Below are 12,090 nucleotides of genomic sequence, written 5' to 3' on the forward strand. Positions count from 1 at the left end.
TTACTTAGGGGTCACAGGTTCAAATCTAGGCAGGGTCAGTAGTGACCACACATCTGATGGCTGGCCATCTGCTGGCTATTTCACGGTTCATGTGAGATGAATTGGGGGCCTCAGCTCGCCCGCCAGGACGCATCAGAATGGGCACTGCCAGACATCACTTGGCACTTGGCACAGAGGCCAAGACCCCAATTGGAAACTCTAGTGCTCTGAGGTTCCTTCCTAGAGAATGTGCACATGGGGGGAAGGGCAGGAGCTGACTGGGGCAGAGAGCAAGAGTCATTGTCTCATCCTCTTACCTGCTTGATTACAAAGAAGAGGCTTCTTTTCAGACCTGGGAAAAGGATTAACTTCAAAAAGTTTGTCAGAAACTTTATCCAGCAGAAGAGAGCTGCGATTGCCGGTGGTAAATGTGCAAGTAATGTTGTTGAGGAACACTCCTTTTGCTCTCTTGACTAAAGAAAGTAGCCGGACTGGAGAACATGCAGGAAGGTGCTAGGACAGGGAAGAATGGTCAGGAACCTCTAGAAAGGTAGACACCTCCATTTTTCCTTCACACACATAAACAATCCCGTGAGCCTCAGAGGCCCAGAGAAGCAAGCAGGAGGATGTCCTGTTGCTTCTCTTTTGCCTGATTATCTCCCAGCTGGAATCATGCTCCCTGTAGCAATGCTAGGTCTCCATCTCCTGCTCTTGCTATCTCCCACGGGCTCAATGTCAAGGACTGGTGTGGACACAGACACCCCCACTTTCCGCTGAGGGGTACTAGTATTGCCGTCTCTGGGTTTAGGCATTCATTCCCAGACTAGTTTTGGCTCTGGAAACAGACCAAAAAGAGCACTTGAATTGTTGTTGTTGTTGTTGTTTTCAGTATGAAAGTAGTCATTATCAAATGATGAAATTACAAAAAATAATCACAGTAGGTACCTTAGTTCATCCTTGTAATAATCCTGTTGATCTGGTGCTCCCTGTTGCCAGCATCTCCACTTTCTACAAGATGGGTGGTCTTTTTCTTCATACCCCCTCATGGAGGAGATCTTTTGAAGGGCCAAGAAGTTGTTTGCTTCTTTGAAACGTTTTCCAACAGAATAGACCTCGTGAATCAGACCCTCTATGCAGATGGTGCCATATTTATGACGAGATGGGGCAATCAATGTGCTCTCTGACAGGGCAATTTGCTTCATGGTTGATTTTGCCAGAACCACACTTGAAGATCAATTCATTCACCAACTTCAGGTCTGGGTCCCCCTCATGCTACGTATGGTTCCACAATCCTTAGCATGTCAACTGAGGCCTTGTTGAGCTTAACAAAGGTGCCAATGAGGATCTGGTCGAGGCAAAGAAGTTACAACACCCACATTCTGAACCTTTGGGTTCACCCCACTGATAGCTCGGATCCTGACGACAAATGCTGCTGTGGTCTCTTGCAGGTAGGTAGAAGTTGCCAGCTTTTCTTGCCATCGTCGCTGTTCAAAGCTCCAGTCTTGTATATCTGCCTATATTCCCTGTGGTAATGCTTAGCTTTTCGTAGATAAGCTTCCTCCTTGCCTTTTGAAGCATCTTTGGGGCAAACATCTTTCTTAGAGGCTTGCTCTTCAACTCTGTGAAACTCCTTTGTTTTCTGGCACAGCCGGAAGCTTCTTTTTCTTTCTTTCCGTAACCTCCTTGGTTCTATCTGGAAAAGAGGGAGGACAGTTGAGTTTTCAGCTTCACTTTTTGTTTTCATTTACCACATTATCCCTATTACCAAAGTCCTGGCCTGAATCCAAGGGCAATTTACTAAGTACCAGGTCCTCTCCTGACTTTTGTTGGAGCCCATGGATCACAATGCCAATAGAGTCTAATATGGTGGGATCTGAATATCAGGGGGCTGGTGAAGTTGAGGTGGTCATAGTGAGGGACATGGGCTAGTCTGTCCAGCAGCCTGGTGGTGGAAGAGAAAGACAAGGTCATGGGGTAGGGGGAGGAGTTTATGGGGAGGTTTGTTAGAATGAGGGAGGAACCGTGCATATGTTTTCAGTTTGAGAGATGGTGAAGAGGGAGAATAAAAATGCACGAGACAGAAGGGAAAATACTTTTTTAGCCAAGAGCCAAAGGTGGGCAGAAAGGAAAGGGATCAGCTGCATAAGAAGAAGAGGAATTCTTGAAGTTGAGGGTCAGAGGGAAGCAAGAGTGCCATTATAGATACACTTCAGATATGGAGAGAGCAGCCTTGGGTCCTTCATCAATGATGTGTTCTCTTTTCTTTGCTCAATAGAAGACCTTTCCCTGAGAGGTGGCTGGGAACCCGAGGGGTGTGCCAAAGACGTGGAGAAAGGGAAAAGAGGCAACAGGGGGACAGAAGTGTAGGGCTGCTGGCCAGGCTGGGCTCAGATGGATTTGCACCCTCTATCTGTGTATTAGTATCATCTTGAAAGCCATCCATCATGGCTTGACTTTCAGTCACGTAGCAGGGACCACTGCTCTGTATTATAGAAGGAGGTTTGACGTGAAAATTGTAAAGAAAGCAGACTATAAAGAGTTCCACCCAATATATACATGGAACAGGGGAAGAAAAGACCAAATGAGATTGTCAAAAAGTTTTCAAAGAACTTTCCAAAAACAAAACAAAACAAAACAAAACTTTTCCCTGATTTAAGTCAAACAGCATGGAAAATAATAATATGGTGTTCAAGTCCCATTGTCTCTGTTGGGGGTGATGCTTGAAGAAAAAGAAAGTGTGTTCTGTTGTTAGTCATATTTTAATTGGTCACAATGTGAGGCAAAAGTTCAAAACTAAATGCTGGAAATACCTCCCCTCTGGAACATTCAATTAAAATCTGTGGGGGGAAAAAGCTTCAAAATGACAGCCAGAGACTAACAACAACAATAGCAAAAGTCCCCATGAACCCGGGCTTGAGGGAGGCAGATGACTTGAATTGAGTCAAGTATGTGTGTATGTGTGTGTGTTTGAGGGCATTGGTGGGGGGCTGGAGGGGTTGTCTGGCCACTTTTGGCTAAGACTCAGAAGGTATTTTGCATTATGAGCCCTGCAAGCGTGTTTTGCTCCAGGTGAAAGTGTGATGTGGACAGAATTCATCTTTGTCATCTGAAGTCTTGCCTTTCCACACTCTTTCTTACCCTTCCAAGTCCCTGCTTCCACCCCTTAGGAATATCTGGTATCTTCTGCCATGCCTTCACTCAAACAGGATTGGAAATGCATTCACACTAAGGTAAAAATAACTGAAGATAACTTACCTCAGGAGCATTAGCACTTTAATAAGGCAGGTCTTAGGTAAAATAAATGTTACTGAACTCCGAAATAGCATCACATGGATGGGTACCTATTCTGCTTATTTATAAAAGGCATTTTGAGACCATCCCACACTCCTGCCGGCAAGAAGCCTATATGGGATAGCTTCTAGAATTACTTGAGTCCTAGAAGGATCTTAGAAATTTTAACATGTTGGATTGATTAAGATGATGTCAAAAATCACCATAATAAAAACTGGGGGTTATTATTGACAAAAGGATCTATGAATCCTCTGACATTTAACATTCCACTTGACAATTTCTTTTTGTCCTCAAAGGAGAAAATGTGTGCCTTACGGGTGGACTCAGGCGTGCGTACATGGGTGAACACGGGCACATCTGTGCCCCACGTCACTGAGCAGCCCACGATCCCCCCGAAACCCATGCACTTGTGAACTCGCTCAGTCCTCAAAGCCACCCCACGAAGAAGGCTCTATTATCTCAACATTAGAAAAAAAAGGGAGCCAAGACATAGAGAACGTGAGTGAGTTCCCCAAGCACGTGCAGCATGTCGGTGGTGGAGCTGGGATCTGAACCCCTGGAGTCATCATAGGTCAGTCATCATCTGGCCTCTCACCACTCTGCAAGCTGGCTTTGAAGAACTCGACATGAACTTCACAGAAGCCGTTGTTTCTGAAGAGGGGCTGAAGAAGGAGTTTTCGAGATTGGAGTGAGGAAGGTAGGGTCGGGTCAGTCTGCCTTATAGGCGACATAGCACGGTAGGACACAGCAGCTCAGCAAGGTGGACAGCACAGGCTGGACATGGAGGGGGCTCGTGCGTCTGCATTACCCACGGCAGGCTGGGTTTTCATCTGTGTTCCCAGCATTATTGCAAACAGCTCTTGCTTTTATTCTCAAAAGAATCTGGGTTTGGCTGGTGCTACATGGTGCCCTCACCCATGGGGAACCGTTCCCGTAGAACCTTAGATGGCCCGCTGCCAAGGTTGTGTTTTAGTCTACGGAGTGGAAAACGATATTTGATGCCCAGAATGGCTTCAAGAAGGGACAGGCAGGAGTGACAGAAGGGAGACCCGTCCTTAAGGTACTCAAGGACCTACTTTGTAGGATTGTTGAGAAAGAAAACGAAATTAAGCGGGTTGAGAAGAGCGTGATATGGATCAAATGCTCAGTCCGTTCTCGATCTTCTTGTCCCTCCTTCCCCCTGCTTCTTTTTCTCTTTGTCCTCTTCCTCCTCCACCTTCTCATTCCGCCCTCCTCCATTCCTCCTCCTCCTCCTTCTCTTCTCTTCCTGGCCATGTCTGGGAGCCACAACCTGCCCCACTTTCTCTTCTGCAAATCTCTCCAATCTTCTCTTGCCTGGCTTCCTTCCTTCAACAACCAGCAGGGTCTGTGAGTTTCCAGACAGGCAGGGCCCGGGTGAGGATGGTGAACACAGCCTAAGCAACAGAATCCAAGGAGTGCCTTATGGTAGTCTGGGGGTGGGGAGGCAACGCGAGATACAAAGTTTTCCCTACACCCCGATATTTGAATTTTAAGAGTTCAACGCACTCAGCTGAAGGCTGTTACATTGACTGCTTATTCAACCTCATCCTGGCAGTAGGAGGGAAAAAAGCCCAACAATCACTGAAAGCTCACATTTTAATACTCACAGCTGGGGATCCGGTCAGGGTCATGTTACCAATATAAACAGCACAAAGCCGGCAGTCTAATACTAATATCTAATAGATCGAGGATCACACATCAGCCTCATACATCAAACGCAGCCTGCTTTTGAAGCAGATATCAAATAATGTTCCCACTCTTGATTATGTTCCCTTTGTTCTAGGGCAGTAAAAAAAGAAATGAGTGAAGAGTCCCTGGTCACATTATTTGGGGATTTGGCAACAGCAGACCAAAGAGTGAGTAAGGGAAGGGCTGGAAAAACGTTATTATTTTTAAGCACCCTCCATGCCCCAGGGACTTGGTATAACATCATATTAACCTGGCAACAGGCTCAGAAGAAGGGATTATTATGCCCATTTTACAGGTGGGGAAGCCAATGTCCAGAGATGACAGTAAGTACTAGAGCTGGGATGCAAATACTAGTGTTTCATAAGAACAGCCCCATTTTGTTTGTTTTGTTTTGTTTTGCAAGGAATAAGACCCTCATGACATCATAATGTGTATCCAGAGATAATTTCACCGTTTCATGTTCCTGATGTCACAGCTGCTAATAGCTTCAGTTGTTAGGAGGGACGCAGACACCATGAATGAAAAATGTCCAGAGAGGAAGGGTGTAGCCTGACACCAGTGGCTAAAGTGGAAAGCGCGGCAGAAGTCAGATCCCAAGCAAAGTGAGTAAGTGAGCGGTGAGCGTATAATGGAGACTGATAAGTACTATGGAGAAAAGTAAAACAGGAAAGGGTTAGGGAGTTTGGGGAGAGGTCTTGATTTTATTTGAAATTAATTAATAGCAGAAATATTAAGTGAATCTCCAGTGTCCCGAGGGCTTCTTGCTGGCCTGGAACCTCATGGATGCTGCAGAGTCAAGTGGGTTTGAATTCTGCTTCTACCTGCAAGCTGGCTGACCTTGGGCAATGTGTACAAGCCTTTGTTTCCTCGGCTCTCGCAGGGAAAGAGCAGTGTGCGGCCCGTAGCGTTGTTGTTGGGCTTCGGTGAGTTACAGCATGTCTGGTCCTCAGAGCGCCCAGCATATGTGGGCGGGCCCTCACTACCATTTTTACGATTCGGCTTGTCCAGATTCCCATGGGGTGTTCGTGGCCCACCCGAAGTCCTGGTTGTTATTCTGTCATGGCTTTAGAAGTGACTGTCCCCTCGCCTGGTCATTGGTCCACATTTGGAACTCAGTTGAACTTGACTTGGACTCAGTCTGCTTTTCCTAGGTCTTCAGTTCTCCGGTTGGTTTGCTTCCCTGCTGTGTGCTGTGATTTTTCAAACCTTCTCTTCCAGCCTCCCCTGTTCTGAGAGCCCACATGCACACATATGCACGCGCTCTACAAACATGGCACACACCAAACGTAATTACCCTTTTACTTCTGAGAAACCACAAGGAATGAGAAAGGAGTTCCCTCGAGCTCTTGCCAGTAGATCTATAAATCCCCCTGAGTCTGTCCATCTCTCCTCTTTGCCCCCCACTGATGTCAAGGGAGTATGCCTCCTACTGAGGACAGTACCCCCACCCCCTGCACTGCACTCAGAGTCCCATCACCTCTTACTTCTGCCAAACCTTATATCACCACCTCTCCTATTTTCTTTTCAGAATTATTCCTACATACAAGTTCAAATTTAAACATCTCCCCCCTTCATCTTCGTCTTCTTGTTTTCCAATAAACATTTCGGCACCTACGTCAATGCTTCACTTTTCCCATCTCCCCACCTCCTCGCTCAGCACTTGGCCCCATTGCCCTCACAAAGTCTCCGGTGACTTGTATTTTGCTAATTCCAAGATATACTGTTTGGTAGGGACCAACCTACTTGACCACTCTTTCCCTCCAGAAAAACGTGCTTTCCCTGATTCTGGTTTCCTGATCTTCTTTTATTTTTCTGCTTGCTTCTCAGTCCCCTTTGCTAGTTTGTCTTCTCCCTTAGGAAATTTCAACATATATTTTTTTTAACCTGCCCACTTCTCTTTGCCTCCAGAGCAGGTACCCCAGTCCAAAGCATTGACTTCTTCCACCTTGACAGTTCAACAGTCTTCTGAATACTCTTGGCAGGACCTCATTTCGGATGTCTGCACTGCAGGGACCACACTCACATTTGCACTCCTTTACTGTCCTCTGTTCACCTAGAATTAAGTATTATCATAGTAACAGTCTTTATCATGGCCCAGAAACCTTCGCATGTTCTCCATGACTGCTTTCTCCAGTTTACACCCCTTTATCCCTCACTTTCAGCTCCCAATACACTGGCTTTCTCTTTGTCCTTCAAGTGGTCATGTTTTTGTTTTTGTTTTCCAACATCAAGACGTTTGGGTAAGCTCATCCCTTGGTCTGAATGCTCCTGCCCCATTCTTTGCAGAACTCCTATCTATCCTTCAGAAATAAAACTTCCCTAGGAAAGTTCTCTGACATTCCCAGAATGTCAGAGAACTAGGTCGAGTCTTTCTGTTACAAGCTCTCCTGGTAACTTGTACCTCTTCTTCATAATAGTTATTATAATTGACTGTGTTGTTTGGGGTCTAACTTCTCTCTCTGACGCTAGTTTGTAAGTCCGTGGAGACATAGTCAAGCGTCTCCATTTTGCCACAGTCCAGCACCTAAAACAGTATCTGGACCAGGTGGAATAAATGAATGAGAGGAAAAACAATCTTCAGTTTTCAAAACCATTATTCCCAAGGTAGACCTGCAAAGCTGTTGTATTTGATATCTGCGTGCTTCTAAGGGTTAAACTCAGAGCTTCTGCCTTCCCTAACCTCTTCATCATTTCAGCTCCCTCTTCTCATTGAGTTCAGAACTCTATTTGGACATCTACCATCACTACCACTTCTTTAAGCCCTGTTTTGAGTGTTTCCTTCTTAAACCCTCCCTGGTTCTCATCTTCTCCATTTCAGCTATTGGTGTCACCATTTCCTTTACTTCTTTAAAGTCAAAACGAGGAAGCTTTAAAAAAAAGCATTTAGAGGTTTTTTTTTTTTTTTTTTAAGATTTTACTTATTAATTTTGAATGAGAGAGAGAGAGAATGGGGGGAGGGACGGAGGCAGAGGGAGAGAGGGAATATCAAGCAGATTCACACTGAAGGCAGAGCCCAGCCAGGGGCTTAATCTCATGACCCTGAGATAATGACCTGAGCCAAAATCAGGAGATCATGAGCCAAAATCAAGAATAGGCTGCTCAACATACTGAGGCAACCAAGAACCCCTAGAGTTCTTTATTTTTTATTATAAAAGCATGATATGTTCACAGTAGAAATTTTAAAAATATATTTAAAAAAAAAGAAAATAAAAATCAAGCATTTATCTAAACAGCAAATTTCTAACTATTTTGGTATATACTGTTTCCAAGTTTTTCTATGCATACACATGCATTGTTCTTAAACCGTGGCTGGGTTCTGCCTACCTTCTTAAATTAACATTTTCATTATGGGAATTTTCAAAATAAAGAGAACTATATAATTAATACTTATTAACATTTTATCATTTTTTTCATCTAATTGTCTTTGTTTTTGAGTACTGTAAAGCAAACCCCCTATAACACTTTTGTATGTATCTCTAACACTAAAATCTTTTTAAAACCATAACTAAACTGTCACTCTCGTGCCTGACAAAATCAACAATAAATTCTCAACTTCATCTAATGAGACCATGTTTAATTTTCTGATTATCTTAAAAATATCTTTTTACAGCTAGCTTGTTTGAATTAGAATCAAAATACACATATTATTTATACACACAGATTTTTAAAAATTAGGAACATATCATGCAAGCTGTTTATAAACTGTTTTTTAAACTTAAGAATATGTTACACACATTTTCCCATGTACTAAAGATTTTTCTTCATTGATTCCAATGTATATATAATAGTCCATACTTTTTATATCCAACATCTTATTATGGACATTTAGATTATTTTCAATTATATGACCTATGAGTAAGGCATTGATGTATATACATAAGACATGACTCATGAGAAGTAGAGAAAACCTAGGCCCAAGATGATATTGCCAAATTGCTCTCCAGAAAGGATATACTATTTACTATCCCATAAATTATGTATTCCTCAAGCACTAGGTATTATAATTGAACAATTATCATTATTTTTACCCAAATCAGCAAGCAAAAATAATATCTTTTTTTTAAATTTTGCATACCTTAATGTGGTTAAGTATGGTTTGCAGTTCAATAGACCTTTAGATTTCTGTGGAAATGTTCCTGTTCATGTTCTTTGTCCATTTTTCTAATTTGTTCTGTTTTACTATTGATTTGTGAGGCTTTCTTTCCTTTTTTATTTTCTTTGGCAAATTTTACCAACATTATGCTATGAATATTGCAAGAATTGTGTTTTGGGGGTTTGTTGTTTGCCTTCTAGACTTGTTTTATTTTACCCTGTCATATATGTTCTTAACCAATCCTAATTTATAATTTCTCAATGTGTCAATTCTTCTTTCAAATCACAATGCTGTGACTCTAACCGAACATATCAACAGCTCTTCCCTCTAACCGTTTTTTTTTTAAAGCTCCAAAAAAAAAAAAAAAAAAGCTCCATTCTCTTTTCTAGTTCACTGTGAAGGCTGCTGCCTAAGAATATTTCTATAGCTGCTTCTCCATCCATGACTTGACAAATGTCTTTTTATTGCATAGCAGATGAAACCTGAACTCCGCAGCCCAGTGTTTAGTAACATCCACAGTTTAACTTAAACTCTCTTTTCTAAACTTATTCTTTTTGCACAGGAGTCATCCATGGCAGTCTGAATGATGTTCTCACTCTTTCCACCAAACAACTCTTCTGACCATGTTCTTGCTTGCCCTCCTTTCCAAGCTCACTGATGTCCAAACCTCTCCATCTTCAAGGCTCATCTTCCAGTCTGATGCCTACGAAGTCTGCTGGGAGTTGCTTCAGCCCAGGGATCCCTTCTTCCTCTCTTTGCAAATACTTACTATTAGCTCCACATGTCTTCCAACATCACCATTAAATTTTGGTTTTCTCAAAAAAAGTGTAATTCCTCTTATGAGAGCCGGTGCCATGTCATCTTGTTCTGATTCTTCTGTAGGTCATGTGTTCCACCCAGGTCTCGACACCTATTAATGTGGTTAAGTATGGTTTGCAGTTCAATAGACCTTTAAATTCATGATGACTTCACCGTACATAGGAGAATGGCGCTACTCACCTGCTAAAGGCAGAACAGGCACTTGGAAATAATTTTCCCTGGTGGTGATAAAAATGGTCGCAGAACATCTACGATCTTTAACTCCAACTTCCTTTCAACTCCTTTCATACACGTAAACACGAGTGATTACAGTACATCTTCATTCAGTGGGAGTGGGATGGGATTTTCATCTGTACTCAAAGCTAATGGATTCACTGAAAGCAATTTAGTGTTCTCAGTGGATGGACCTGCTGGATGGAAAGGCCACCAACAGATGGGGAGTATCCCTATCTTAGCCAGGAGAGGGGAAAAATATGAGATTCAATCTGTTTCTTTAAAAAATGATAAACTCAAGATGATGTTCACAGAAGCTTTATTTCCATGGTTAGGGAAAAGAAAAAAAAAACAGGACAGAGGAACTCAACCCTCTTGTTAAACACACGGGTAAAAAAGAGAATCCATTTGTTTATGCTCACGTTGGAGAACATTGAAAGTCGAGGGTGTATGTCCAGTGTTTTTGCAAAGAGGTGCCTCGTGGAGACCATGACAATCAATGTTATCCGTGGAAAGTCACTGTCTTTGCTATGGTGAAGGATAAGTCATTGTCTCCCACTGGTCTGCTTTTCAAGACTCCATGATGAACTCTACTCCTAGAAATGTCTGAACCAAAACAGAATCTAAGGACTCTAAATACAGACTTAAAGTAAGAGATAATTGTCGTGGCTGTATGGCAGCTTTTCTAAGAAATTGTTAGAACCATGTATTTTATCAGAGTGCATGTTATTTTGTTCACTGATGTATCCCTGTACTTTAAAAAGTGCCTGGCCATGAGTAGGTGTCCAACAAGTATTTTTTTTAGTTTAACTGAGTCAAAGTATTCTCAAATTCTTGGTCCTGTGGTTGGGTGGGTACATGTATGTATGTATATTAATGGGCAGAAACAAAAAGAAGAATCACGTGCTTGCTCCCTGTGCTGTAATGTTCCAAACAATAACATATGATAATGATGGTGGTTTTCCACACTCAAAGTTCTTTCACCACCCATCGACTGATTCAATGGATATTTATTGGACACTGATTACATATCAGGAGTTGTCTATATGTGTTTCCTATCTAGGAAAAATAGACAAACAGACCAATACAAAGCATGTGTCAGAGACTGCTAATCAAAGGAAGTTTAAGAAGGACAGACGCACCGGTCACAGGGGCTCGGGGATGGTATCCCCCAGGAGGTGTGCATGAGCTGAGACTGGGGGAGAGTAGCCCCACTGGAGAGACTGCCCAGAGGGAGAAGGAAAGAGATGCTCTTCCTCTAGAGCCTGGCTAAAAAAGATGCTCATCCTGCTCTTCCTCAAGCATTTGCCCCCACCTGCTCCCAGCTGGTGGTGAGATAGGCCTGGTCAGCCATAGGATAACTGGATCCCAAACTGTTGGCATCTCTGCTATGTGGGGCTCGCATCCCTGGGCAGGGAGGTGCACCTGATGGTTATTGTTCCTCTGTAGAAAGTAGTCTGTCACCAACCTCCCACCAGTGGCTTGCCAAAAGCCCAGTCCATCAGCCACAGGCCCCCAGGACTCTGCCGTGCACTGGTGAGCATGCCGCCATCCCTGCCCAAGAACCAACCCTTGAGGTCTTGGTCACACGGCTGCTGTCATTTCTTCAACTATATCATTTGCCCCCTGCCGCAGTCTCCTGAGTAACTGCAAGCAGGCCAGTGTCACTAAAGGGGAAACTATCATCCTATTCTCTACTTCTGGAAGAATGGGGAGAATAATGTGCTGTGTAGAGCTCATTCCCTTGAACTTGAGGGGCCTGGAGTTCTTTCTTGGGCTCCCCTCCTCTCGGGGACCAGTTGAGGCTCTCTGGTTCCCTCTTGTCTCAGCTTGCATCTGGAGGAACGACTCTGTGAGTACTGTAGGTGGGCCCTGAGTCACTGTCTGAGGAATCGAGAATGTATTATAATGAAGGCCATTACTGAGTACTTACCATGTACCAGGGATTTTGCAATCATGATCTCTAAGGCTATCGACAACCCTGC

General features: G+C 43.4%; 1 pseudogene; it reads right to left on the reverse strand.

The window, feature by feature from the left end:
- Positions 1-925: 925 nt before the first annotated feature.
- On the reverse strand, positions 926-10,180 carry LOC101685042 (annotated as a pseudogene).
- Between the last annotated feature and the right edge of the window lie 1,910 nt (positions 10,181-12,090).

Source organism: Mustela putorius, unplaced genomic scaffold, assembly GCF_011764305.1.
Source record: "Mustela putorius furo isolate JIRA1106 unplaced genomic scaffold, ASM1176430v1.1 tig00003858_pilon_pilon_pilon, whole genome shotgun sequence".
Classification (NCBI taxonomy): domain Eukaryota; kingdom Metazoa; phylum Chordata; class Mammalia; order Carnivora; family Mustelidae; genus Mustela; species Mustela putorius.